A 24822-nucleotide genomic window follows, 5' to 3' on the forward strand; every position below is an offset into this window, starting at 1 on the left:
TACGTATAAGGGATGCTACTACTATGGGCATTGTGTATAAGCAGCAACTGCTACTGTGGGCATTATGTGTATAAGTGGCTCTACTACTGTGGGCATTATGTGTAAGGGGCAATAGTGTGAGGTGTAATTTGTATAAGGGGTAATACTGTGTAGAGCAATGTGAATAAGGAGCACTACTATGTGGTGTAATATGAATCAAGGGTACGATGTGCGGTGTAATGTGAATAAGATTGTGCTACTGTGTAGCATACTTTGAAATGTGGGTACTATTGTGTGGCCACGCCCCTTCCTTGTGAGACCACACCCATTTTTGTCGGCACGTACCTTAGCCGCGAGCTTAACCTTAGTAAAATGTGGGTGGGCGTAATTTATAGTTTGCAGGAGGGCGCCAAACACCCTAGCACCGGCCCTGGCTATGGTCAATTCCAATGACATGTCACGCCTCAGACATTGGTCAGAATGTAAGAAGAATATTAGTGCTAGCTGTCACTTAGACTTTCTATTATAAATTTATATGAATAAATATATAATATCATATCATAGAGAGGAATCAAAGTTAACACAATTGCTCTATAGCAAAACTGGAGCCGATCCATAGTTTTACACTAATAGTGCAGCCAATGGGGGTAAATCAGACCTGATCGCTGCTGTGCGTTTTCCCACAGCGGGCAATCAGGTCCTAACTGCGTACGCTCCGCAATGCGCACATACGTCGGGCAACTACAGGCATCGCCGGCTAGCAAAGAAATGGTGCGAAAAATCCGATCGCACAGGTGATTCACAAGCTGGTTGACAGGAAGAGGACGTTTGTGGGTGGCAACTGACCGTTTACGGGGAGTGTCCGGAAAAACGCAGGCGTTCCCAAGCGTTTTCAGGGCGGGTGTGTGACGTTAGTTCCGGCCCCCATCAGCCTGTACTCAGAGGAGTAAATCGTGGGCTGCGCAGAGTCGGCACACAGTGAATATTTGCAGCTCGGCGTACACATGCCATCGCACACTTGCACGACGAATTTACACTCCCCCTGGAGGCGGCGACTATCTGATCGCAGGACAGCAAAAAACGCAGCCCAGCGATCAGATCTGAATCACCCCCTATGTCTTCATACGCAGTGACTGTGCTGAAATATGCAATAGCCTCGGGTTACTCAGGATATCCGGTCAAATCACGCTGCCGGGGGCCAGTGACGCTATCCAAGGACACAGCCACTGGCTTGGGCATGCCCAGAAAACGGGGCCAAATTTTTTTTATAGATCTGACACATAAACCAGTTTGAACACATACAATAGATGTGTCTATCAATCATGTGTCACAATCTTACTGTAGCATTATTGTAACAAAAATCTATTTCTTCCTTTCCACTGCGTCCATACATAGATACTTTGTTAAAAATAAAAATGTTCAATCATGTCCTGGTAGAAAGTGACCCCCCACATGCACAGTCTTCTCCAGACCGAATAACGCTGTGTAAATAGGGTCCGGCACCATATTGGTTGCATTTTATGATGAGCTCTGAACTTTAAATGCAACTTGCGGTGTAAATTCAGTTTAGGATTCCAGCTATTGCCTGACACATTTATGCTGAACTAAGGGGTAAATTATAAGAGGCTATTATATACCGCAAACCGTTGTAGTTCTAATTACCTCTAACGTTGGTTAGAGAAGCCTCATTCAGCCCGATAGAGAGACTGGTTATTTCAGGGCTGGATTGCTCCCTTTCGCTATTGATCCTATTATAGTCCAACACTCATTGGTCAATTGATACATTTCTTCAAATAGCCTTTTAAATTCCCTTTCTTTATGTTCTACGAAATAATAGCAGATTTGTGGCTCTAATGGGCGCTTGGATCTATTCAGGTCCCAGTCGGTATAATATGGTCAGTATCGCGGAGATCAATTCAGAGAAGGAATAAGGAAGGCGTTATAGACCAAGGCACATATAGCCCAATATTACTGTGTGCCTAATTCAGACCTGGTCGCACGCAGGCTATTTTTTGCACTGCTGTGACCAGGTAATCGCTGCCTACAGGGAGAGCGGGTAAACGCTGCACAGGGGTGCGATCGGCTGTGCAGTGAGCTTCACAAACAAATGCCCAGGACTTACTCAGCTGCTGCGATGATCCTGGAAGAAGCTGACCGGCTGGGTACGCCTACGTTTTCATGGACACTCCCAGAAAACGGTGAGTTGATACCCCCAGATGGCCTCTTCCTGTCAATCTTCTTGCGCTCGCCGCTGCAAACACTTTCTTTGATGGTTCCGTCGCTCCATGGCGGCGGCCGTCGCCAGACGCACCTGCGCATTGCGGCCCACATGCATGCGCTGTTCAGACTCGATCTCACGACTGCGAAAAAAGGCAGTGTGCGATCGGGTCTGAATGACCTCCTGTGTACAAATGTGTGTCAGCACATGTCCACACCTGTGTCAGCACACACTTACTATGCAAACCTTGTTACATATAAATAAAATTAAAAAAAATAAAAATGTTATCATGAATTCTTTCTACACCTCATTCAATATACCACTGTCTAATTGCAGTATTCAAATGATATCTCACGCCCAATCTCCTTTCTAAAGTGATCCCAGTTATTGAGCATATCGCGCACATAGTAATCAGGTTTAGCTGTGGAACGGGTTGAGTGCACTCGCTACCGTAGGGGTAACGCGCTGAAATGATTACACCACGCCCATCTGCAGAAACAGAACGGAAGTGGAAGGGGGTGAAAAGAACTGAATACCGCCCATAGGGGGTCATTCCGAGTTGTTCGCTCGCAAGACGGTTTTAGCAGCATTGCACACGCTAAGTCGCCGCCTACTGGGAGTGAATCTTAGCTTATTAAAATTGCGAACGAAAGATTCGCAATATTGCGATAAGACATCTCTGTGCAGTTTCTGAGTAGCTCGAGACTTACTCTGCCAGTGCGACAAGTTCAGTGCTTGTCGTTCCTGGTTTGACGTCACAAACACACCCAGCGTTCGCCCAGACACTCCTCCGTTTCTCCAGCCACTCCCGCGTTTTTCCCAGAAACGGTAGCATTTTTTCCCGCATGCCCATAAAACACCCTGTTTCCGCCCAGAAACACCCACTTCCTGTCAATCTCACTCCGATCGCCTGAGCGATGAAAAAGCCGTGAGTAAAAATCCAAACTTCTTAGCAAATTTACTTGGCGCAGTAGTCGCAGTGCGGACATTGCGCATGCGCACTAAGTGGGAAATCGCTGCGATGCGAAGAAATTTTCCGAGCGAACAACTCGGAATGACCCCCATAGTGTCAAGAAACCCTTCTGTGTATTTGTGCATTTTTCTCCTTTTACAGTTCTTATTGTATGGCCCACATATTAGCCCTCATTCCGAGTTGTTCGCTCGCTAGCCGCTTTACGCAGCATTACACACGCTAAGCCGCCCCCTGGGAGTGTATCTTAGCATAGCAGAATTGCGTGCAAAGTATTCGCAATATTGCGAAAAGATTTTTCTGTGCAGTTTCTGAGTAGCTCGAGACATACTCTGCCACTGCGATCAGTTCAGTGCTTGTCGTTCCTGGTTTGACGTCACAAACACACCCAGCGTTCGCCCAGACACTCCCCCGTTTCTCCAGCCACTCCCGCGTTTTTCCCAGAAACGGTAGCGTTTTTTCACACACACCCATAAAACGGCCTGTTTCCGCCCAGAAACACCCACTTCCTGTCAATCACACTCCGATCACCAGAATGCAGAAAAAACCTTGTAATGCCATGAGTAAAATACCAATCTTCATAGCAAATTTACTTGGCGCAGTCGCAGTGCGAACATTGCGCATGCGCAATTAGCGGAAAATCGCTGCGATGCGAAGAAAATTACAGAGCGAACAACTCGGAATGAGAGCCATTGTGTAGGGCAATTGCACCTTACTACATATACGACAAGACTATATTAACTATTAATAAACTGCTTAATATCAAAGTACCTAAAGTAATGGATGACACGGATTTTATTCTATTTGCAATGTGATTACAAGTCAGGCATTTGGTCTTTATTGCAATCGCCAGTTTCACAATGATCTTCCTATGCAGTTTGGGGCTAGGAAGCTCTTTAAATTCTTTTTTTCTTAAACACAATCTGGGGTTTGGATCCAGTGATCTGAGATTGGATCGTGGTGTAGTATCTTATAGTTCCTATTAATTATATATTTAATTTGCCACAGAGTGCTGCAATTATATCCTTTCATGCGGCTGCAGTTGTGCACTTCATTCGCCTCTTGTAATAAGGCGCTGGGTGAACCATTATTACAAGCAAAAGCAGCCAGTATTTATCCCACATACAAAAAAACATCTATGTATTTGCACCCCTTGCAGTGCCACATGGCTTGTCCAGGAACACAGTTACTATAATTGCATTTCTTACTTTATTCCCAAATCAGAGTCAGGCCCGGTGCCCGACCTCGCTAGACGTGAGCTGCACAGGTGCAGATCAGAAAAACAAATGGCAAACTGCGTAAATATCGATTCAGCACAGAACGACATACCTCCCAACATTGCCGAAGTGGAATATGTGATCTTCTGAGCGCCGGAGGAGGAGTCATGCAAGGAATGGATGGAGCCACATGGGAAGGGGCAGGGCCTAGTGACAAACCCCTGTTTGCTTCACAGTAAGGGTGTGTCCTGCATTCTCCAAGACGCTGGGCTGCCCCCAGGGCTCTTCCTGTACTGTGAACAGATGCGATGTGCATCACACGGCTTCTATTCTATTCACACCCTGCTCTGCTATGCAGAGAAATGCAGGCTGCGCTCCCCACACAACCTTTCCCCACCATGTAGGACACCGAGGTGGAACGGCGGGATAGTCCCAGAAAAAGGGGATTATCCCACCAAAAGCAGTACACCTGTGAAACAGACCATTATTTAGTCAGCAAAAGTAATATAAACAGGATTATTTATTTATTATATATATAAATAACATTTGAATCCGGCCTTATGGCTCGAGACACTAATTTTCTCCGCAGTTTTTATCTCAAATTTAAAGCGGATTATTATTATTATTATTATTATTATTATTATCAAAACACTCCAGGATTTTAACTTCATATTGGTGACAGTTTAAATTTCAAGGTCAAACCGACCAAGAAGCATCAGCTTGAAAAGTCACCCCTTATACTGACGCATTTCTCCACCACTGTAGTTTTCTAAGAAGCCTCAGCCATCTGCCATTTCAGGACACAATTGGGAAGAGGTGAACGCAGCATGTAGCCATAAATCCGCCACAGCATGTAGCCATAAATCCGCCACAGCATGTAGCCATAAATCTAACGCAGCATGTAGCCATAAATCCGCCACAGCATGTAGCCATAAATCTAACGCAGCATGTAGCCATAAATCTAACACAGCATGTAGCCAGAAATCCACCACAGCATGTAGCCAGAAATCCACCACAGCATGTAGCCATAAATCTAACGCAGCATGTAGCCATAAATCCACCACAGCATGTAGCCATAAATCCGCCACAGCATGTAGCCATAAATCCGCCACAGCATGTAGCCATAAATCTAACGCAGCATGTAGCCATAAATCCACCACAGCATGTAGCCATAAATCTAACGCAGCATGTAGCCATAAATCTAACGCAGCATGTAGCCATAAATCTAACGCAGCATGTAGCCATAAATCTAACGCAGCATGTAGCCATAAATCTAACGCAGCATGTAGCCATAAATCTAACGCAGCATGTAGCCATAAATCTAACGCAGCATGTAGCCATAAATCCACCACAGCATGTAGCCATAAATCCACCGCAGCATGTAGCCATAAATCTAACGCAGCATGTAGCCATAAATCTAACGCAGCATGTAGCCATAAATCTAACGCAGCATGTAGCCATAAATCCACCACAGCATGTAGCCATAAATCCGCCACAGCATGTAGCCATAAATCTAACGCAGCATGTAGCCATAAATCTAACGCAGCATGTAGCCATAAATCTAACGCAGCATGTAGCCATAAATCTAACGCAGCATGTAGCCATAAATCCACCACAGCATGTAGCCATAAATCCACCACAGCATGTAGCCATAAATCCACCGCAGCATGTAGCCATAAATCTAATGCAGCATGTAGCCATAAATCTAACGCAGCATGTAGCCATAAATCTAACGCAGCATGTAGCCATAAATCCACCACAGCATGTAGCCATAAATCCGCCACAGCATGTAGCCATAAATCTAACGCAGCATGTAGCCATAAATCTAACGCAGCATGTAGCCATAAATCTAACGCAGCATGTAGCCAGAAATCTAACGCAGCATGTAGCCATAAATCCACCACAGCATGTAGCCATAAATCCACCACAGCATGTAGCCATAAATCCACCACAGCATGTAGCCATAAATCCGCCACAGCATGTAGCCATAAATCTAACGCAGCATGTAGCCATAAATCCACCACAGCATGTAGCCATAAATCCGCCACAGCATGTAGCCATAAATCTAAAAAAATGGCTGTGCTGCCAAATCTAACTCTCTCTGCACATGTTACATCCGCCGAACCTGCAATGCAGCATGGTTTTGTCCATTAATGAAATATTTTGCTTTTGCAATCAAGCCTGAATTAGGCCCTAAATCTGCCGCCTTATCACAGCAGCATTTATTGGACCATAGAAGACTACGGCGCTTTCCACATTTTCCGACTTAGCGCATAATAAGGAACCACCGAGGGAACAGAAGCGATGAGGGGAATTCTGCAAGGGAAAGAAAATGATGGACAAATTCCACAAGGAAAATGTGCAAATTTTGACAACGCCTGCATTACGACCTGCTTTATAACAGACCTGTACAGCATGACATCTAGACGCATCAGCTCCACAACATGTCCCAGCAATCTCCAATATCACAGGTATCCTAAGTACAGCTGTCTCCAACACAAAGCAGAATTTCCGATGCTGTATACAGGAATTTATAAAGAAACGTTTGCTCCACTTTTTGACCTTTTTATCATTCTCACCTCACCCATTCCTGTCAATGTGTCTTTACATCAGAGGCCACAGGGACAGGTGCTTTCTCCTGAGTCACAAGATCTCTACAGCGTGAACGGCCCGCATTAGTCATATGTTATTTATAGCAATCAGAAGCCCTGTATCCTATGGTATATAGCGAATACAGTGCTTAGCTATGCCCGGATATTGCTGGATTTATTTCTTACTGTGGATGTTTATGTTGGGCTGTCCCTCCCTGTATACGGGGCTCCATGTTCCGGGTCACATAGATGTCTCCCCTCCCTGTATACAGGGCTCCATGTTCCAGGTCACATAGATGTCACCCCTGCTCCATGTTCCGGGTCACATAGATGTCACCCCTCCCTGTATACAGGGCTCCATGTTCCGGGTCACATAGATGTCACCCCTCCCTGTATACAGGGCTCCATGTTCCGGGTCACATAGATGTCACCCCTCCCTGTATACGGGGCTCCATGTTCCAGGTCACATAGATGTCGCCCCTCCCTGTATACGGGGCTCCATGTTCCAGGTCACGTAAATGTCACCCCTCCCTGTATACGTCCAAGGCCGGATTAATAATGGGGAGGATGGAGCTGCAGTTCCAGGCCCCCCACTGAAAACAGGTCCACAGGAGGCTGACAGCATTGACAGGAAAAAAAAACTTGTCCCTGTCACACACTGGCAGCGGAAGCGGCTGCCCTCTCTCCCATGCCCCGCCTCCTTCAGCTCCCGTACTCTCTGAGATCAGTCACAGAGATCCGTGCAGGCAGTGTGGTGGCCGCGCCTCCCCTCCAGTCTCTCCTTCTGCGGGGTCCTGAGCCGGTCACTGACAGTCACAAGCCCCCCTACCCCCCACATTACACGAGGAGCTGCAGCATGAAGCCTGGTGCTGTGTGTGTGTGTACTGTGTGTGTGTGTGTGTGTGTGTGTGTATGCAGCAGTGGTGTGTGTAGTGTGTATTGTATGTGTATGTAGTGTGTACTATGTGTATATGTGGTGGTGTGTGTGTACTGTATGTGTGTGTACTGTGTGTGTAAATGGTAGTGATGAGAGGGTTCGGTTCCTCGGAATCCGAACCCGACCGAACTTCACCTTTTTTTTTACACGGGTCCGAGCGGCTCGGATCCTCCCGCCTTGCTCGGTTAACCCGAGTGCGCCCGAACGTCATCATCCCACTGTCGGATTCTCGCGAGACTCAGATTCTATATAAGGAGCCGCGCGTCGCCGCCATTTTCACACGTGCATTGAGATTGATAGGGAGAGGACGTGGCTGGCGTCCTCTCCGTAATAGAAAAGACTAAGAGTGACATTGTGATAATTGTGGGGAGGATTGGGGACGGGGAGCAGCTGTTAGGGAGTACAGTGCAGGGTTTTGATTATACCACCAGTGAGTTTACTCCTTTGTTTCTCTGCCTGAAAAAAACGCTCCACCATATCTGTGCTCACTCAGTGTGCTGCACTGCTGCATGATATATCTGTGCTGAGTGCACTGCTCTGCTCACACTGCCTAATTGTGGGGACTGGGGAGCAGTTATAGCAGGAGTACAGTGCACAGTTTTGCTGACAGTGACCACCAGTCCAGTATACGTTTGTCTGCCTGAAAAACACTCCTGTGTATTTTTTTTCTTCATACTAGTTTGTTTAGCAGTCTGCTGACAGTGTCCACCAGGTCCGTTATACAGTATATTATATATATATTGTGACAAGAACACTGGGATAGTGTTTGAGGGCAGGTATATTTGTCCCAGGTTCTTGTCTTACATGTTTTAGAAAATGTTAACTTCTAGGAAAAATGCTTTTTGTTTTGTCTGAACCTTTTCAGTTTGCTGTAAAAGCTGGGTAAAGGCTCTGAGAGAGAGATAAGGCGAGTTCTAGACACATTGGGCCCAGTTCGGGTCTTTGGCCTCACAGAGGGCTAATCAGGGTTTCAGCTGTGTAAGTGTGTTATAGTGCTGCTAACCTGATTAGTATGGGCAGACTGCCTGGGAAGGCTGAGGGATCTGTGTGTGAGAGACACGCTTTCTGATGCAAGTGAGCTATACAGTATGTACTGAAGAACTCTGTGTTTTGTTTAGTGACAGTTAGGAATATCTTATGTTTAGTTAGTGCCGGACAGGCAAGGTATTTTTATTTTGGGGTTTGTTTTATTTTCTGTTTCAATAAAACTGGCCGGGGTCAGTTGTACCAGAAACTGGACTTGTGTTGTTCCTCAGCTGCTGAGTGCTACCATATTCCCCAGGAAAAGGCGCCTTGCACCCCTACAGTGTTACAACTTGGTGGAGAATGCGAGCAACCCCGTTCTGCGCATAAGTGAAAGCAGCAGCTTTGTGAGGCCTGCAGAAAACGGTGGTTTATGCAGATACAGCCCAGTGTGAAGTTACTGAGACTCACCCCTGAGGGTTTGATATATGTCTTGGGTGAAAGCAGCTACAAAGCCGCCTGAAAAATCTGTCGACATGGAGGATCTGCTTAAAGCTTTGCTGCAAGCTACAGCGGCTCAGCAGGAGGCCAACCGACAGCAGCAGGTGGCAATGGAGGAAAATAGGAGACAGCAGCAGGTGGCTATTGACGAACTTTACCGGCAACAGCGTCAGGATAGAGAGGCCTTAACAGAAGTGGTGCAGAGCCTTGCAGCCCGGATTGGAGATGTGGCCGTCAGTGCTCCGACCAGCTCTAGTTCTATACGGGCCAGTCACTTCTTGCAGAAAATGACAGAGGCCGACGATGTGGAGGCCTACTTGACCACGTTTGAAAGGACTGCAGAGCGTGAGAACTGGCCAAAAGCACAGTGGGCCAGTCTGCTGGCACCTTTTCTGTCAGGTGAGCCCCAAAAAGCGTACTTTGATTTAAGCCCTGCTGAGGCTCGGGACTATGATAAACTAAAGACTGAGATCCTGACCCGCCTGGGAGTCACGCTGTCAGTACGAGCACAACGGGTGCACCGTTGGGTGTACGCCATGGAGAAGCCTCCGCGCTCTCAGATGCACGACCTTATTCAGCTAACAAAAAAATGGCTACAGCCAGAGACATTAACTGGTCCCCAGATGGTGGAAAGAGTCGTCATGGACCGCTACTTGAGATCTTTGCCCATGGTCCTGCGCAAGTGGGTGAGCCATGGAAACCCGGGTACTGCTGACCAATTAGTAGACATGGTAGAGCGGTATTTGGCAGCAGAGGAACTACTGATGACCACCCAGCAACCCATAGATCCTCGACAGCGCCCTTCAGTAAAGACTGGTAAGACTGTTCCGTGGGAAAACGTTGCTGGGCGGTTAAGAGAACGCAAGGCTGGAGAGACTGTAAACACTGGCCCTGGAGACAGGCCAATGGGGCTAGAACGGTCTATGTTGCCCAAACGGGTTGATAATCGTGTGGTTAAATGTTTTAGATGTGGTATGCCAGGTCATGTTGTTGCCAATTGCCCAGTCATGCAAGAACCCATGCAATGTGATGCTGCCTTTGAATGTCGCAGAATGTCTTTCTTTGCTAGGTTAGCCTGTACTGTGGTACCTTCACCTGAGCTGGAAAAACAAATGTGTGATGTGTTCTTAGAAGGTAACCGGGTAGAGGCCTTGCTAGATTCAGGAAGTTTAGTTACCCTCGTGAAAGCTGGGTTAGTGAACCCCTTAAAGGTCCAGCAAATACCTATTGGGGTAACTTGCATACATGGGGATACCCAACATTATGCCACTGCTGAGGTGAATATAGAAACTTGTTGTGGGTCAGCAATGGTTAAAGTGGGACTGGTCCCTACCTTGGTGCATGAGGCCATAATAGGGAGGGATTTTCCTCATTTTTGGAAACTGTGGGAATCACGGTTATCAACAGATGTGAGAAGTAAAAAGCCAGTTGATAATACCGGTGATTTTATGGATGTACGTGGGTCTTCGGAACTTTCTGGCCCTTTGCCTTTTGCTAGTTTGGCTGGGGAAGTGACAGATGGGGAGTCCAGTGAGGACCCTCTTGCCGGGAACAGAGACATAGTAGTTAGAACTGACAGCGTGCCTGACCTGGAGGTAAAGAAGGATCTGTTTGCGTCTGAACAGTTAAAGGATCCTACCTTAATAAAGGCTAGAGAGAATGTTAAGATTGTTAATGGGGAACCTGTGGTACCAGGTGACAGGGTTACGTATCCCCACATGGCCATCTGTAATGAGCTCTTGTACCACTTTGTCAAAAGGGGTGAGGATGTGGTAGAACAGCTGGTAGTTCCCCAGCCTTATCGGAGAACGGTACTAGATTTAGCTCATAGTCACGTTACCGCAGGACATTTAGGGGCAGAAAAAACCACTGAAAGAGTTTTACAAAAGTTCTTTTGGCCAGGGGTTTATAAAGAAGTGTCTGAATATTGTTCTTCCTGTCCTGAATGCCAGTATCATGCCCCTAGACCCCATTTCAGGAGCCCACTAGTTCCCATGCCTATTATAGAGGTCCCGTTTGACAGAATAGCCATGGATCTCGTGGGGCCCTTGTTAAAGTCTGCTCGGGGCCATCAGTATATCCTGGTAATTATGGACTATGCCACTCGATATCCTGAGGCTGTCCCTTTACGCACTATCACAACCAAGGCGATAGCTAAGGAGCTGGTGCAGGTATTTAGTAGAGTGGGAATACCAAAAGAAATTTTGACTGACCAAGGTACTCCATTTATGTCAAGGATCATGAAAGAATTGTGCAAGTTATTTAAGGTCACTCACCTCAGGACGTCCATCTACCATCCCCAAACTGACGGGTTGGTGGAAAGGTTTAATAAAACATTAAAAAGTATGTTAAAAAAGGTTGTTGAGAGAGATGGGAAAAACTGGGATTGTTTGTTGCCCTACTTGTTAATGGCCATCAGAGAAGTTCCTCAGTCCTCTACGGGGTTTTCTCCATTTGATTTTTTGTATGGTAGACACCCCAGAGGGCTGTTGGATATTGCCAAAGAGACGTGGGAAGGACAGCCCACTCCTTATAGAAGCGTTATTGAGCATGTAACACAAATGCAGGATAGGATTGCAGCCGTGGTACCTGTTGTCAGAGAGCACATGGAACAGGCCCAAAGTGCTCAACAGAGGGTCTATAACCGGAGTGCCAAGATACGGGAATTTGCTCCTGGAGATAGAGTTCTTGTTTTGGTACCCACTGTGGAAAGCAAATTCCTAGCTAAATGGCAGGGTCCATTTGAGATTAGGGAAAAAGTGAATGAGTTTAATTACAAAGTATACCAGCCGGGAAAGAGAAAACCCGAACAGATTTACCATGTTAACTTAATCAAACCCTGGAAAGATAGGTTGTCTCTGTCAGCGGAGCTTTGCCCTTCGGTGTCTTCACCCCGGTTGCTTCCCGCAGTGAAGGTGTCAGAGACATTATCAGCTGATCAGAACAATCAGGTTAAAGAATTTCTCATCCAAAATAGGGAGGTATTTTCAGAGCTGCCTGGCCGAACGACCATAATAAAACATGACATTGTCACAGAACCAGGGGTCAGGGTTCATTTAAAGCCATATAGGATTCCTGAAGCTCAGCGAGAAGCTATTTCTAAGGAAGTTAAAACCATGTTAGAACTTGGAGTCATAGAGGAGTCTAACAGTGAGTGGTCCAGTCCCATAGTGCTCATCCCGAAGCCCAACGGTAGCATACGCTTCTGTAATGACTTTCGTAAGTTAAATGAGGTGTTCAAGTTTGACGCATACCCCATGCCCCGTGTGGATGAGCTTGTAGAAAGGCTGGGAACAGCCAGGTTTCTCACCACATTGGACCTGACCAAAGGTTACTGGCAAATACCTTTATCTGATAGCGCCAAAGAAAAAAACAGCCTTTTCGGTTCCGGAGGGTCTGTACCAGTATAAGATGTTACCCTTTGGGTTGCATGGGGCTCCAGCAACCTTTCAACGGGCGATGGATAAAATTTTGAGGCCCCATAGAAAATATGCAGCTGCCTATTTGGATGATGTGGTAATTCACAGTACAGACTGGGGGTCCCATTTGGTTAAAGTACAAGCAGTACTGGACTCAATCAGAGAGGCAGGGTTAACTGCTAACCCAAAGAAGTGCTGCCTCGCAATGGAGGAGGTCAAATACTTGGGCTTCACCATAGGCAGAGGTCTGATTAGGCCCCAATTGAATAAAGTTGATGCTATTCAAAACTGGCCTCGTCCAGTGAATAAAAAACAGGTAAGGGCTTTTTTGGGAATTACTGGGTACTATAGACGGTTTATTCCTAATTTTGCGACCACAGCGGTGCCGTTGTCAGACCTTACCAAAGGGAAGCAGTCAAATGTGGTGAAATGGAACCCTGATGCAGAAAAGGCGTTCCAAGCGTTAAAAGTGGCTTTGTGTTCACAACCGGTGTTGATAACACCAGATTTTTCAAAAGAATTTGTGGTACAGACAGATGCCTCAGAGGTAGGGATAGGTGCTGTGCTGTCCCAAACCAGAGATGGGGACGAACACCCTATCATTTATTTGAGTAGGAAACTCAATGAGCATGAAAAAAGGTATGCCATTGTGGAAAAGGAGGCTTTGGCCATTAAGTGGGCACTAGATACCTTGAGATATTACCTCTTGGGTAGACAATTCAGACTAGTGACAGACCATGCCCCTTTAAAATGGATGTATGTAAATAGAGGCAAGAATGCTCGTGTAACTAGATGGTTTCTAGCGTTGCAGGACTTTAAGTTTACTGTCGAACATAGACCGGGAACACAATTGGCCAACGCAGATGCATTGTCTCGCATCTTCTGTTTGGGGGCTACAAGTGTTCCGGCCCCTAGGTCGAAACAGGGGAGGGGGATATGTGACAAGAACACTGGGATAGTGTTTGAGGGCAGGTATATTTGTCCCAGGTTCTTGTCTTACATGTTTTAGAAAATGTTAACTTCTAGGAAAAATGCTTTTTGTTTTGTCTGAACCTTTTCAGTTTGCTGTAAAAGCTGGGTAAAGGCTCTGAGAGAGAGATAAGGCGAGTTCTAGACATTGGGCCCAGTTCGGGTCTTTGGCCTCACAGAGGGCTAATCAGGGTTTCAGCTGTGTAAGTGTGTTATAGTGCTGCTAACCTGATTAGTATGGGCAGACTGCCTGGGAAGGCTGAGGGATCTGTGTGTGAGAGACACGCTTTCTGATGCAAGTGAGCTATACAGTATGTACTTAAGAACTCTGTGTTTTGTTTAGTGACAGTTAGGAATATCTTATGTTTAGTTAGTGCCGGACAGGCAAGGTATTTTTATTTTGGGGTTTGTTTTATTTTCTGTTTCAATAAAACTGGCCGGGGTCAGTTGTACCAGAAACTGGACTTGTGTTGTTCCTCAGCTGCTGAGTGCTACCATATTTCCCAGGAAAAGGCGCCTTGCACCCCTACAGTGTTACTATATATATATATATATATATATAAGCAGCAGTACGGTAGGCCACGGCTGTACCTACCTCTGTGTCGTCAGTGCACTCGTCGTCCATAAGTAATATAATACTATACTATCCATCCATCTACATTGTATACCTGTGGTGTTTTTTTTTTTCTCCATACTAGTTTAGCAGTCTGATGACAGTATCCACCAGGTCCGTTATACAGTATATTATATATATATATATATATATATATATATATATATATATATATATATATATATATATAAGCAGCAGTACGGTAGGCCACGGCTGTATTTACCTCTGTGTCATCAGTGCACTCGTCATCCATAAGTAATATAATACTATACTATCCATCCATCTACATTGTATACCTGTGGTGTTTTTTTTTTCTTTCTTCATACTAGTTTAGCAGTCTGCTGACAGTGTCCACCAGGTCCGTTATATACAGTATATTTTATATATATATATATATAAGCAGTACGGTAGGCCACGGCTGTACCTACCTCTGTGTTGTCAGTTCACTCGTCGTCCATAAGTAATATCATACTATACTTACTATAGTATATCCATCCATCTACATTGTATACCTGTGGTGGGTTTTTTTTTCTTTATACTAGTTTAGCAGTCTGCTGACAGTGTCCACCAGGTCCGTTATACAGTATATTATATATATATAAGCAGCAGTACGGTAGGCCACGGCTGTACCTACCTCTGTGTCGTCAGTGCACTCGTCGTCCATAAGTAATATAATACTATACTATCCATCCATCTACATTGTATACCTGTGGTGTTTTTTTTTTCTTTCTTCAAACTAGTTTAGCAGTCTGCTGACAGTGTCCACCAGGTCCGTTATATACAGTATAATATATATATATATATATATATATATATATATATATATGCAGCAGTACGGTAGGCCACGGCTGTACCTACCTCTGTGTCGTCAGTGCACTCGTCGTCCATAAGTAATATAATACTATACTATCCATCCATCTACATTGTATACCTGTGTTTTTTTTTTTCTTTCTTCATACTAGTTTAGCAGTCTGCTGACAGTGTCCACCAGGTCCGTTATACAGTATATTTATATATATATATAAGCAGCAGTACGGTAGGCCACGGCTGTACCTACCTCTGTGTCGTCACTCGTCGTCCATAAGTATAAGTAATAATAGTATACTATCCACCCATCTACATTGTATACCTGTGGTGGCTTTTAGTTGTGCGCAAAATATGGAGAACAAAAATGTGGAGGTTAAAAAAATAGGGAAAGATCAAGATCCACTTCCACCTCGTGCTGAACCTGCTGCCACTAGTCATGGCCGAGACGATGAAATGCCATCAACGTCGTCTGCCAAGGCCGATGCCCAATGTCATAGTACAGAGCATGTAAAATCCAAAACACAAAAGATCAGTAAAAAAATTACCCAAAAATCAAAATTAAAAGTGTCTGAGGAGAAGCGTAAACTTGCCAATATGCCATTTACGACACGGAGTGGCAAGGAACGGCTGAGGCCCTGGCCTATGTTCATGGCTAGTGGTTCAGCTTCACATGAGGATGGAAGCACTCATCCTCTCGCTAGAAAAAAGAAAAGACTTGCGGCAAAAGCACAGCAAAGAACTGTACGTTCTTCGAAATCACAAATTCCAAAGGAGAGTCCAATTGTGTCGGTTGCGATGCCTGACCTTCCCAACACTGGACGGGAAGAGCTTGCGCCTTCCACCATTTGCACGCCCCCTGCAAGTGTTGAAAGGAGCACCCGCAGTCCAGTTCCTGATAGTGAAATTGAAGATGTCAGTGTTGAAGTACACCAGGATGAGGATATGGGTGTTGCTTGCGCCAGGGAAGGAAATTGACAAGGAGGATTCTGATGGTGAGGTGGTTTGTTTAAGTCAGGCACCCGGGGAGACACCTGTTGTCCGTGGGAGGAATATGGCCATTGACATGCCTGGTGAAAATACCAAAAAAAATCAGCTCTTCAGTGTGGAAGTATTTCAACAGAAATGCGGACAACAGGTGTCAAGTTGTGTGTTGCCTTTGTCAAGCTGTAATAAGTAGGAGTAAGGACGTTAACCACCTCGGAACATCCTCCCTTATACGTCACCTGCAGCGCATTCATAATAAGTCAGTGACAAGTTCAAAAACTTTGGGCGACAGCGGAAGCAATCCACTGACCAGTAAATCCCTTCCTCTTGTTACCAAGCTCGCGCAAACCACACCACCAACTCCCTCAGTGTCAATTTCCTCCTTACCCAGGAAAGCCAATAGTCCTGCAGGCCATGTCACTGGCAAGTCTGACGAGTCCTCTCCTGCCTGGGATTCCTCCGATGCATCCTTGAGTGTAACGCCTACTGCTGCTGGCGCTGCTGTTGTTGCTGCTGGGAGTCGATCGTCATCCCAGAGGGGAAGTCGGAAGACCACTTGTACTACTTCCAGTAAGCAATTGACTGTCCAACAGTCCTTTGCGAGGAAGATGAAATATCACAGCAGTCATCCTGTTGCAAAGCGGATAACTCAGGCCTTGACAACTATGTTGGTGTTAGATGTGCGTCCGGTATCCGCCATTAGTTCACAGGGGACTAGACAATTTCTTGAGGTAGTGGGCCCCCGTTACCAAATACCATCTAGGTTCCACTTCTCTAGGCAGGCGATACCGAGAATGTACACGGACGTCAGAAAAAGACTCACCAGTGTCCTAAAAAATGCAGTTGTACCCAATGTCCACTTAACCACGGACATGTGGACAAGTGGAGCAGGGCAGACTCAGGACTACATGACTGTGACAGCCCACTGGGTAGATGTATTGCCTCCCGCTGCAAGAACAGCAGCGGTGGCACCAGTAGCAGCATCTCGCAAACGCCAACTCGTTCCTAGGCAGGCTACGCTTTGTATCACCGCTTTCCAGAATACGCACACAGCTGAAAACCTCTTACGGCAACTGAGGAAGATCATCGCAGAAAGGCTTACCCCAATTGGACTCTCCTGGGGATTTGTGACATCGGACAACGCCAGCAATATTGTGCGTGCATTACATCTGGGCAAATTCCAGCACGTCCCATGTTTTGCACATACCTTGAATTTGGTGGTGCAGAATTATTGAAAAAAACGACAGGGGCGTGCAAGAGATGCTGTCGGTGGGCAGAAGAATTGCAGGCCACTTTCGGCGTACAGGCACCGCATACAGAAGACTGGAGCACCACCAAAAATACCTGAACCTGCCCTGCCATCATCTGAAGCAAGAGGTGGTAACGAGGTGGAATTCAACCCTCTATATGCTTCAGAGGATGGAGGAGCAGCAAAAGGCCATTCAAGCCTATGCATCTGCCCACGATATAGGCAAAGGAGGTGGAATGCACCTGTCTCAAGCACAGTGGAGAATGATTTCAACGTTGTGCAAGGTTCTGCTGCCCTTTGAACTTGCCACACTTGAAGTCAGATCAGACACTGCCAGCCTGAGTCAGGTCATTCCCCTCATCAGGCTTTTGCAGAAGAAGCTGGAGGCATTGAAGGAGGCGCTAAAACAGAACGATTCCACTAGGCATGTGGGACTTGTGGATGGAGCCCTTCATTCGCTTAACCAGGATTCACGTGTGGTCAATCTGTTGAAATCAGAGCACTACATTTTGGCCACCGTGCTCGATCCTAGATTTAAAACCTACGTTGGATCTCTCTTTCCGGCAGACACAAGTCTGTAGGGGTTCAAAGAACTGCTGGTGAGAAAATTGTCAAGTCAAGCGGAACGCGACCTGTCAACATCTCCTCCTTCACATTCTCCCGCAACTGGGGGTGCGAGGAAAAGGCTACGAATTCCGAGCCCACCCGCTGGCGGTGATGCAGGGCAGTCTGGAGTGACTGCTGATGCTGACATCTGGTCCGGACTGAAGGACCTGCCAACGATTACTGACATGTCGTCTACTGTCACTGCATATGATTCTCTCACCATTGAAAAAATGATGGAGGATTATATGAGTGACCGCATCCAAGTAGGCACGTCAGACAGTCCGTACGTATACTGGCAGGAAAAAGAGGCAATTTGGAGGCCCTTGCACAAACTGGCTTTATTCTACCTAAGTTGCCCTCCCTCCAGTGTGTACTCCGAAAGAGTGTTTAGTGCCGCCGCTCACCTTGTCAGCAATCGGCGTACGAGGTAACATCCAGAAAATGTGGAGAAGATGATGTTCATTAAAATGAATTATAATCAATTCCTCCGTGGAGACATTCACCAGCAGCAATTGCCTCCAGAAAGTACACGGGGATCTGAGATGGTGGATTCCAGTGGGGACGAATTAATAATCTGTGAGGAGGGGGATGTACACAGTGAAAGGGGTGATGAATCGGAGGATGATGATGAGGTGGACATCTTGCCTCTGTAGAGCCAGTTTGTGCAAGGAGAGATTGATTGCTTCTTTTTTGGTGGGGGCCCAAACCAACCAGTCATTTCAGTCACAGTCGTGTAGCAGACCCTGTCGCTGAAATGATGGGTTGGTTAAAGTGTGCATGTCCTGTTTATATACAACATAAGGGTGGGTGGGAGGGCCCAAGGACAATTCCATCTTGCACCTCTTTTTTCTTTGCGTCATGTGCTGTTTGGGGAGTAGTTTTTTGAAGTGCCATCCTGCCTGACACTGCAGTGCCACTCCTAGATGGGCCAGGTGTTTGTGTCGGCCACTTGGGTCGCTTATCTTAGTCACACAGCTACCTCATTGCGCCTCTTTTTTTATTTGCGTCATGTGCTGTTTGGGGAGTATTTTTTGGAAGGGCCATCCTGCGTGACACTGCAGTGCCACTCCTAGATGGGCCAGGTGTTTGTGTCGGCCACTAGGGTCGCTTAGGTTAGCCATCCAGCGACCTCGGTGCAAATTTTAGGACTAAAAATAATATTGTGAGGTGTGAGGTGTTCAGAATAGACTGGAAATGAGTGGAAATTATGGTTATTGAGGTTAATAATACTATGGGATCAAAATGACCCCCAAATTCAATGATTTAAGCTGTTTTTTAGGGTTTTTTGAAAAAAACACCCGAATCCGACAAAAAAAATTCGGTGAGGTTTTGCCAAAACGCGTTCGAACCCAAAACACGGCCGCGGAACCGAACCCAAAACCAAAACCCAAAACCCGAAAAATTTCCGGTGCACATCACTAGTAAATGGTGGTGTGTACTGTGTGTATATGCAGCAGTGGTGTGTGTGTGTGTGTGTGTGTGTGTGTGTGTGTGTGTGTACTGTGTGTATATGCAGCAGTGGTGTGTGTACTGTGTGTATATGCAGCAGTGGTGTGTGTAGTGTGTATTGTATGTGTATGTAGTGTGTACTATGTGTATATCTGGTGTGTGTGTGTGTGTGTGTGTGTGTGTGTGTGTGTGTGTGTGTGTGTGTGTGTGTGTGTGTAAATGGTGGTGTGTACTGTGTGTATATGCAGCAGTGGTGTGTGTACTGTGTGTATATGCAGCAGTGGTGTGTGTACTGTGTGTATATGCAGCAGTGGTGTGTGTACTGTATGTATATGCAGCAGTGGTGTGTGTAGTGTGTATTGTATGTGTATGTAGTGTGTACTATGTGTATATGTGGTGGTGTGTGTGTGTATTCAGCAGTGGTGTGTGTAGTGTGTTGTGTATTGCATGTGTATGTAGTGTGTACTATGTGTATATGTGGTGGTGTGTGTGTGTGTGTGTGTGTGTGTGTGTGTGTGTGTGTGTGTGCGCGCGCGCAGCGGTGGTGTGTGTATTGTATGTGTATGTAGTGTGTACTATGTGTGTAAATGCATACCTCCCAACTTTGTTGTCAACCAAGGAGGGACAGTTCTGCGCGCCGAAGGCGCGCGTCCGATTTTAGGGGATGTGGCCTAACGGAAAGGGGCGTGGCCTCGCGGCAAGTGCCGCGATCGCAAGCCACGCCCCCGTTTTCGTCATTATGGGGGCATGAACAGCGCTGTGAGAGCTGCTGGTCATGCCCCCTCTCCCTCTCTGCCGTGAATAGACGCTGTGCGCATGCGCACAGCGTCTATTCACCGCTGCTCTGCTCAGAGCAGCGAGTGACAGGGGGGGATCTCCCAACTGCACCCCCACCCGCGGGACACTGCGACCCGCGGGTGGGACAGCGGGACAGACCGTGAAAAACGGGACTGTCCCGCCGAAATCGGGACAGTTGGGAGGTATGGTAAATGGTGGTATGTTCTGTGTGTATATGCAGCAGTGGTGTGTGTACCGTGTGTATATGCAGCAGTGGTGTGTGTACCGTGTGTATATGCAGCAGTGGTGTGTGTACCGTGTGTATATGCAGCAGTGGTGTGTGTACAGTGTGTATATGCAGCAGTGGTGTGTGTACAGTGTGTATATGCAGCAGTGGTGTGTGTACAGTGTGTATATGCAGCAGTGGTGTGTGTACAGTGTGTATATGCAGCAGTGGTGTGTGTACAGTGTGTATATGCAGCAGTGGTGTGTGTACCGTGTGTATATGCAGCAGTGGTGTGTGTACCGTGTGTATATGCAGCAGTGGTGTGTGTACCGTGTGTATATGCAGCAGTGGTGTGTGTACAGTGTGTATATGCAGCAGTGGTGTGTGTACAGTGTGTATATGCAGCAGTGGTGTGTGTACAGTGTGTATATGCAGCAGTGGTGTGTGTACAGTGTGTATATGCAGCAGTGGTGTGTGTACAGTGTGTATATGCAGCAGTGGTGTGTGTACTGTGTGTATATGCAGCAGTGGTGTGTGTACAGTGTGTATATGCAGCAGTGGTGTGTGTACAGTGTGTATATGCAGCAGTGGTGTGTGTACTGTGTGTATATGCAGCAGTGGTGTGTGTACAGTGTGTATATGCAGCAGTGGTGTGTGTACCGTGTGTATATGCAGCAGTGGTGTGTGTACCGTGTGTATATGCAGCAGTGGTGTGTGTACCGTGTGTATATGCAGCAGTGGTGTGTGTACCGTGTGTATATGCAGCAGTGGTGTGTGTACAGTGTGTATATGCAGCAGTGGTGTGTGTACTGTGTGTATATGCAGCAGTGGTGTGTGTACAGTGTGTATATGCAGCAGTGGTGTGTGTACCGTGTGTATATGCAGCAGTGGTGTGTGTACCGTGTGTATATGCAGCAGTGGTGTGTGTACCGTGTGTATATGCAGCAGTGGTGTGTGTACCGTGTGTATATGCAGCAGTGGTGTGTGTACCGTGTGTATATGCAGCAGTGGTGTGTGTACAGTGTGTATATGCAGCAGTGGTGTGTGTACAGTGTGTATATGCAGCAGTGGTGTGTGTACAGTGTGTATATGCAGCAGTGGTGTGTGTACAGTGTGTATATGCAGCAGTGGTGTGTGTACCGTGTGTATATGCAGCAGTGGTGTGTGTACCGTGTGTATATGCAGCAGTGGTGTGTGTACCGTGTGTATATGCAGCAGTGGTGTGTGTACCGTGTGTATATGCAGCAGTGGTGTGTGTACCGTGTGTATATGCAGCAGTGGTGTGTGTACCGTGTGTATATGCAGCAGTGGTGTGTGTGTACTGTGTGTATATGCAGCAGTGGTGTGTGTGTACTGTGTGTATATGCAGCAGTGGTGTGTGTACTGTGTATGTATATGCAGCAGTGGTGTGTACTGTGTGTATATGCAGCAGTGGTGTGTGTATTGTGTGTATATGCAGCAGTGGTGTGTGTGTACTGTGTATGTATATGCAGCAGTTGTGTGTACTGTGTGTATATGCAGCAGTGGTGTGTGTATTGTGTGTATATGCAGCAGTGGTGTGTGTACTGTGTGTGTATATGCAGCAGTTGTGTGTACTGTGTGTGTATGTATACTGTGTGTATATGCAGCAGTGGTGTGTGTACTGTGTGTATATGCAGCAGTGGTGTGTGTACTGTGTGTATATGCAGCAGTGGTGTGTGTATTGTGTGTATATGCAGCAGTGGTGTGTGTACTGTGTATGTATATGCAGCAGTGGTGTGTGTGTACTGTGTGTATATGCAGCAGTGGTGTGTGTATTGTGTGTATATGCAGCAGTGGTGTGTGTACTGTGTATGTGTATGCAGCAGTGGTGTGTACTGTGTGTATATGCAGCAGTGGTGTGTGTATTTTGTGTATATGCAGCAGTGGTGTGTGTACTGTGTGTATATGCAGCAGTGGTGTGTACTGTGTGTGTGTATGTATATGCAGCAGTGGTGTGTGTATTTTGTGTATATGCAGCAGTGGTGTGTGTACTGTGTGTATATGCAGCAGTGGTGTGTACTGTGTGTGTATGTATATGCAGCAGTGGTGTGTGTATTTTGTGTATATGCAGCAGTGGTGTGTGTACTGTGTGTATATGCAGCAGTGGTGTGTACTGTGTGTGTATGTATATGCAGCAGTGGTGTGTGTACTGTGTGTGTATGTGGAGGCGGTACGCGTTCCTCCTCCGTCAGCCCACCTTGCATGGTTTAGGGACTGCCTGTACAGGTAGCGCTGTCTCCCCTGTGAGTCATGGCTCCTGCATTAATAGATGGGTCGGTACCCTTCCAATGGTGCTGGGCTGTGGTGTGAATAGGACTACAAGGAGTGGGGCTGGTGGCGCACTGAGAGGTGACAGGACCAGCGCGAACGCCTATAGAAAACACCAGTGACACGAGGCAAGTGGGAGGAGGGGGGGGGGGGGTTGGGGCATTTATTATGGGTATAAGAGGCACTGCTACCATGGGCATTATTATGTGTATAAGTGGCACTGCTACCGTGGGCGTTATTATGGGTATAAGTGGCACTGCTATCATGGGCGTTATTGTGGGTATAAGGGGCACTGCTACCATGGGCATTATTATGGGTATAAGTGGCACTGCTACCGTGGGCATTATTATGGGTATAAGGGGCATTGCTACCATGGGCATTATTATGGGTATAAGGGGCACTGCTACCATGGGCATTATTATGGGTATAAGGCATTGCTACCGTGGGCATTATTATGGGTATAAGGGGCACTGCTACCATGGGTATTATTATGGGTATAAGGGGCTCTGCTACCGTGGGCATTATTATGGGTATAAGAGGCACTGCTACCATGGGTGTTATTATGTGTATGGGACACTGCTACCGTGGGCGTTATTATGGGTATAAGAGGCACTGCTACCATGGGTGTTATGTGTATGGGGCACTGCTACCATGGGTATTATTATGTGTATAAGAGGCACTGCTACCATGGGCATTATTATGGGTATAAGAGGCACTGCTACCATGGGCATTATTATGGGTATAAGTGGCACTGTTAACATGGGCATTACTATGGGTATAAGTGGCACTGCTACCATGGGCATTACTATGGGTATAAGTGGCACTGTTACCATGGCCATTACTACGAGTATAAGTGGCACTGTTACCATGGGCATTACTATGGGTATAAGTGGCACTGTTACCATAGGCATTACTATGGGTATAAGTGGCACTGTTACCATGGGCATTACTATGGGTATAAGTGGCACTGTTACCATGGGCATTACTATGGGTATAAGTGACACTGTTACCATGGGCATCATTATCGGTATAAGAGGCACTGCCACCATGGGCATTATTATGGGTATAAGAGGCACTGCTATACACAGAGGTTTCTTTTTGTTTGCTGACTGTCACATTACACCATTGATATAGGTAAAGAGGAGAGGGCAGTTGAGGCGATGGAAGGAAGGACACATGCCCACCATATTACTGGCCACATCCACTGTTGCCGCACACAATTAGGCCCTTTGTAAATTTCAGCTCATGGCCCATGTGGACCTTAATCTGGCACTGTATACTATACGGGGCTCCATGTTCCATGTCAGCCTGGTCACATAGGAGTCTCCACTCAGTGTATGCAGCAATAAGAAATTAAATACCACTCAAATGTATCAATAATATACAGCTGTAGACAGGGCAGCCATCAGGGGGGGACTGTGGGGACTGAGGTTCCGGACCCATACAGAGAGGGGGGCCACCCCTGGCCAATACCTGTAGAGTTGCAAAAGTCTGTGAATCAACAACAGGCTTGTGTGCAGAGTGGACTCCATAAAACAAGCCTTATCTGCGCATCAGCTCTCTGGAAACAGTTCCTGTAGATCCTCAACACTTCACCTATGTGTAATGTCACAATGTATGACATCACATAGGGGTGGAGCAGTGCGGCAGAATCTTTTTTTTGGGAGGGAGGGGCCCTGTCTATTTTCTCAGTCCCGGGCCCCACCACACTTTCTGATGGCAGCCCTGGCTGTAGAGATAGGGTCTCAGAAAGGAGCCCGTCCTTGCAGTGTGAAAGGAGTGAGATTACCACATAAGCTTTCTCTTCCCTCCTCGATCAGGACCCCTGTGCATGTGTGGTCTACTTCCCTCTCCCGCTGTGCTGCTGTGCTCCCTCCATGGAACATTCAGGGGATACTAAATATTTGCCCCACTACAAGCTATTATTATTTAAACTGCAAAAAAGTGCATTATAATTAGTGATGAGCGGGTTCGGTTCCTCGGGATCCAACCCCCCCCCCCCCCCCCGAACTTAACCCATTTTACACGGATCCGGGGCAGACTCGGATCTTCCCGCCT

At 46.7% G+C, this 24822-nt stretch overlaps 1 protein-coding gene across 3 annotated transcripts in view; it reads right to left on the reverse strand.

Annotated features, from left to right (window-relative positions):
* The window catches only part of LOC134945710 (serine protease 33-like), a 167269-nt gene that overhangs the window by 23185 nt on the left and 119262 nt on the right, over positions 1-24822 (reverse strand). Inside the window, exon 1 of one of the 3 annotated variants that reach the window (XM_063935162.1) lies at positions 6964-7047. The exons of the other annotated variants lie outside the window; for them this stretch is intronic. The gene's annotated coding sequence lies outside the window, so the exon portion shown is untranslated. Of the gene's footprint in view, positions 1-6963; positions 7048-24822 lie in introns of those variants that run through there. 3 annotated transcript variants of the gene reach the window in all.

Source organism: Pseudophryne corroboree, chromosome 7, assembly GCF_028390025.1.
Source record: "Pseudophryne corroboree isolate aPseCor3 chromosome 7, aPseCor3.hap2, whole genome shotgun sequence".
Taxonomy (NCBI): Eukaryota; Metazoa; Chordata; class Amphibia; order Anura; family Myobatrachidae; genus Pseudophryne; species Pseudophryne corroboree.